At 41.4% G+C, this 5426-nt stretch overlaps 1 pseudogene; it reads right to left on the bottom strand.

Annotated features, from left to right (window-relative positions):
• Positions 1 to 5132: 5132 nt before the first annotated feature.
• LOC111663382 (olfactory receptor 52K1-like) overlaps positions 5133 to 5426 on the bottom strand; it is a 36698-nt pseudogene continuing 36404 nt past the window's right edge.

Raw genomic sequence — 5426 nt, 5'->3', positions numbered from 1 at the left:
TCATCTGATGGCAGTGACGTGTTCATTGACACAGATATTTACTTTTGAGAGATGAACTAAGGATTTTGAGCAAGAGACTGGCTTTTGCAGGTAATCCATGGTGTTTTGCTATTTGTACGAATTGTTTTGAGAAATTCACTTACTGTTTTGCAAATTTCGAGGATGATTCGAGAAATGTACCAAAGCGACTGAGAAAAACTGTAATATGAAACCTCTGGTTCATTTTCACTGACAGCAGATCAATAAAACAAAGTAGAACAGATGGAATTAATTAGTGAATGAAAAAAATATAATTGTTAAATAGTATTATAATGCTATTGATTATGACATTATTGTTTTTGTACATTATACTGAATCTATCATGACAGTTGCACTAAAACAAGATGAAACACACCTCTAGAAATAAAGTGTTTGTCTGACAGCAGCCTGTTTTCAACTGATAAAAACAGAAGAGGTGGAAGAACAATTCAGACACTTTATCCACGTGAACTTAATGACAACACAATGTAAAATACTAATTTACTTAAATTTGAATCTGCTAGTATTCAGTAACTGGAGCAGGTACTAGTACTTCAACTGTACTACTGCTACTACAGTACAAGTATAAAGTAGTATTGTACTGAAATAATCAAGTAACTAAAGATAAAAGACAGAACATTAGAGTGAAACCTGATCATCTGAATTTAAGCTCAAGATTAAATCTTTAACTCAGGATAAAAGACAAAATAAATAAATAATCACAACCACACATAGTATTTAAGTTGTTAACATGGGAAATGAATGAACCAATCAGGTGAGTATGTGAGATCCTCATGTGACCTGCTGAAAACAGTTCAGTAATAAGGTTCCTACCTGCTGCGGTCCATTTGCTGCTCGTCAGGATGGACTCTGTCCCCTCTCTGTTCATTTTATAGCTGAAGTCCAAATGTCCCATAGGAAGACTGACTTCAAATGCAGCAGCACTCTGATTGGCTAAAGCCCCTTTGAACCAATTTAAATGTCCCTGAGCCGATTAGAGGAGCACAGATTCTCAAGAGTTTTATCAGCCTGTTGACTTCCTGTTGGTCGTGATCCTGATGCTTCATGTTTGTCTCTGGGTTTATTAAGGCTGCTGGATACTTTGACCTCTGACCTCTGGACTGTTGGTCACACAGAAGAAAGCATCTAGAATTTTATATTTTATTCACCCGAGTTTTCATCGATTCATTGAATTAACAACTGGCAGATTAATCAACAATGTTTTTACACACCACTGAACTAAACACAGTACTGCCTCTTGAATACTCATTAAATTAAAAGCAGTTAGGCTTTATCTTATGATGTGATGCCAACAAATGATCCAGCTCAATGAAAATGCTGTAATGATTAATAATTAATAAATGAGTAATAATTTTATATGTTGTTGCTGATATTTTATTTGCATCTCATTCATCACCTGATTTGAATCTGTCACTTTGAAAAGACATGTTAAGTGTGTGTGTTTTTCCTCCTCACACACAGACACAGTGATCACACACATGGTTAAGCCTGACTTGATACAGTAATGTGGAGGAGGTGAGGTTTCAACTGTGAAATCTAATTTGTCTCGTTCCTTCAGGAATCTCAGCTGGCAGTTTGTTGCTGCTGCTTGTTGAAGCTAATTGGCCCTGAGGTCAAAACAGGAGAGCTGGGTTTCCTCTGACAAGGATGCTGGGATTAATTATCTGCTCTGGTTAATTAGTCTTTTCAGTCGGACTGCAGGGACTCTCAGAGCTAAAGCTGTAATGAGATTTCTGTCCTAGTGACTCTGAACTAAAACAGTTTTAATAAATGAACACACTGAGTCACCTGCAGGCCTCCAGCTCCTGCTCTAGACCTGATGCTCAGCTTCAGGACCTGATTACTGGTTAAATGTAAAACTCTAATATAATTTTATTTTGTCTTCAGTAACAACTTATTTTCACGTGTGGAACATGAAGCCATAATGAGCTCCCTCCATCTTTCCCAACTGTTCCAGTTTCTCAGAGCCACCTTTAGGAAGTTGTGTGTGTCCATTGCAGGCACAAGGTTCTGACACTGTGATGGCTACATCGCGTTTGTGTCTGTTTTCATGTCTGACCCTCATCACTTGACATCCAGCTCCAGTCCACCAACATTCACTTATTCCCAGGATATCAAGGTGATATTTCCTGATTTCTCTGAACATGTGTGGGATCATGGACGTCTCATAGGTGGTTCAGATGTTATATGTTCTTGGATGTTCTCTGTCTCAGGCTTCCAGCTGGTTTTCTCCAGCTGAAGGTGCTTTGTTATTTGAGTGATTTGAAGATTTCTTCAGCCATGTCCAACCCCCTCTAACTGCCTTGAGCTGTGAATGAACATGACATCTACACTTATTAATGACAAACAGTTTTCTGATTCTGCCTCCCTCCACTGCCCATGTTTCAGTAATCATTGTAATAATCAACAGCCATCAAGTGTATTTACAGTCAGTTATTACTCTGTGTCTGTCCATCACTGGATCTTAAACTGTTGTTTGGTCAGGCCCTTCACCTGGAACCAGTCAGACTGCTGGGAACTTAAACCCCTCATGGCTGTATTGACAGTGCTGCGAAGTAACAAAGTACATTTTCTCAAGGACTGAGCTTAAGTGCATTTGAGATACTTCACTAATTGAGTATTTCCATTTGATATTATTTTATGCTTCTACTCCGCTACATTTCATACTACTCAAAATCATATGATCGTGTGACATTTCAGGAAAGAGTGTGTGAAACATCCTTGTAAAATATCTTTGTTAAATATTGTGAATACTGCAGCCTGACATTATCTCCTGCTACAACACTGATGCAGTAAATCTGTGGACAGAACAACAACAGACATAATGTCATCAACACGTGATGATCTGAACAGTTGACTCCTGTCATTCAGTGTGCTGAAGCTGTTGGATGCAGAGTGGGATTGTGGGGTGAGTGAGCAGCACAGAGAGCTATGGTGGCAGCACACTGACACCTACTGATGGATGACACACCTAACACTAGAGGCTGTTAATTGGTGTTTACTTGTTGTACACATGATGTCATGTTTCAGATAATGAATTTAACAGCTGATAAAACTTTCATCTGTTGACATCTTTGGAAACAGTTTATTAGAATAAGAAATAAGGTGGACAGTACAGGGTGTGGTAGCGGAGGTGAAATGTTCACTTTAAAGATCATTCATCAAAATGCAAAAATTTCATAATCACCTTTCAACTGGTCTGAGAGGAAACTAGACGCCTGCACCTCCTCCTGGTTCTGTTTTCAGACATTAGAAGATCCAGCCCAGGGCGGGAGGCCAATCACAGCTCTTTTCAGAGAGAGAGAGAGCCTTCCTATTGGCTATATTTGGGAAGCCGAGCTGCCCAAGTAGGAACACTTAAATGATGGATGCCATGCTTACCAGATAGCATGGAGCTTTGGCAATCCAGGGACAGCTGGTTAACATAAGGGGTTTTCTAGCCTTGGTCAAGCAATCAGAGGAGGGAGGTTGTGACGTGGTTACTGAGGTACAGCAGATGATCTTGCTCCTAGATAAGCTGATGAATGGTGAGGTGCCAACTCTGGCTGTCTCACTAACGATTGCAGGGGGAAAACTGGGCCTGTCTGTTAGGCTGCCTGTAGTGCCATCTGCCATGTTTGGGTCAGATGCAAATAAAGCCCAAGATGCCTGCTCTTGTGCTGGGGAGTTGTCAGGAATACTTTGACAGGGCTATGAACAACGGGTCCCAGCAGCCACAGCTGGCTTCTGTGGCTTCAGGTGAGCTGAGGGTCGGTTTAGACTCCAGCTGGTATGGTACAGCTAAATGTGGTGAGTGGAGTGGGCAGAGCCATGGCCAAGGGCACCCCAAGCCCTCTCCTCAGCCCTGATAGTTACTTGAACCCAGCCTCCCCTTGCTGCCTCTCAGGACAGTGAGTATCATGGTGGACCCCTGGGTGGTTTCCAACAGGACTCAGGGTTGTCATTTGCTGTTTCAGCACCAGCCACCATTGATGAGGTCAGCCTGCTTTTCAGCGGTGGCAGACCCTCAGTGCAGAAAGGTTCTGGTCGCAGAGATTGACACTCTCTTGGCAAAGAATAATAACAATTTTTGACTTTAATATCGCAAATGTGTTGGGATCCAGCCCATTCAAGATTGTGGAAATCACATGTTCTTTTGTTTCACAGACAAAAGAAGGCTATTGGAACTCTCTCCCCAATAATTCTTCACTTTTCTCACTTGGTCATTGTGTGACATGTGACCCCAAGGTGTCACAAAACCAGCTCCCCTCCTTTGTTCTGCATCTCTTCTTTCCCTGGTTTGACCAGGAACAACTTCTGTCTCAACCTGCTCTTCCAGGAGCAACAAGGCACCCGACATTAGGTCAGCACTGCTGCTAACTGGAACAATGGCTCTCTTTGGCAGGCCTGCTCACAGACGACTGCATCACTCTTTTTCTGCTCAACAGCAGCGATGTGAGTGCCTGTTTAGGATTAACTAAGAGTGAACAAGTTTGCTTCAGCACCAGCAGCTATGACATAAGGTGAGCCAGCTGAATTTCCAAGCAAAAGGAGCCACAGTAGAGTTAGCATGGAACAGCTAACTCTGCAAGGAGAATTGTGACAGCCCCAGGGCCCCTACCAGGGCTTGGGTGCGTGTTGTGTTGCTGTTGTTTTGTTTTGTGTTCATGCAGGTTCCTTGTTGGGTGGAGCTGGAGGCCATCAGGGAAGTGGAGGCAGCTGGCCACTGTCTGCCACCCAGATTATATAAGACCTCCCCATCCTGGCACTAAGGAGGATCCGTCTTTGCACTAACTGTTGATATGGCAATTTGGTTATAGTTATAATTTGAGACTGAATCCACATTGGCTATCCTTTTCTTGTTTCAGGATGGTGCCCCCGAGGATAACTTTGATTCATTATAAAGTTATTAATTTATGATAGCCAATAATTGATAAACAACTGATATCCCAACAAAATGGTGCCCCGTTTATTCAGTTGAGTACCAATGCCCAACAAATGTATGAATTAATGTTTTATAATTTTTATAACAACAATGTAATATAATAATGTCATAATATAATGTTAATGTAAACAGCTAAACTTTGACCCATCTCAAAATGTTGTGTTAGAATATTGACGATGGCATGAGTATTTTTATTTTTGTCATTCTTAACTTTTCACTTACTTTTTATTTTCTGTTAGAAATGAGCTTCCATACAGGAGACATTGACGTGTTGGAAAACATACAAATTCTAATGTTTGCTTAAGAATAATTCAGTGGACAAAGCATTAACATGTCAGTGTCTTCAGGATGTGTTGTCGTATCTCTGTGGTCCTGATGCCGTAGATGATTGGGTTGAAGCAGCTCGGGAAGAACAGGTACATGATGCTGAAGAAAACCCGAACAGCTGCAGGGAGACCATTTC

The sequence above is a fragment of the Seriola lalandi genome, unplaced genomic scaffold (genome assembly GCF_002814215.2).
Source record: "Seriola lalandi dorsalis isolate HSWRI2012SDOR001 ecotype SW California unplaced genomic scaffold, Sedor1 jcf7180002054575, whole genome shotgun sequence".
Taxonomy (NCBI): Eukaryota; Metazoa; Chordata; class Actinopteri; order Carangiformes; family Carangidae; genus Seriola; species Seriola lalandi.
Note: the sequence above shows the minus strand (reverse complement) of the source record. Positions and strands in the feature narration are given on the sequence as shown.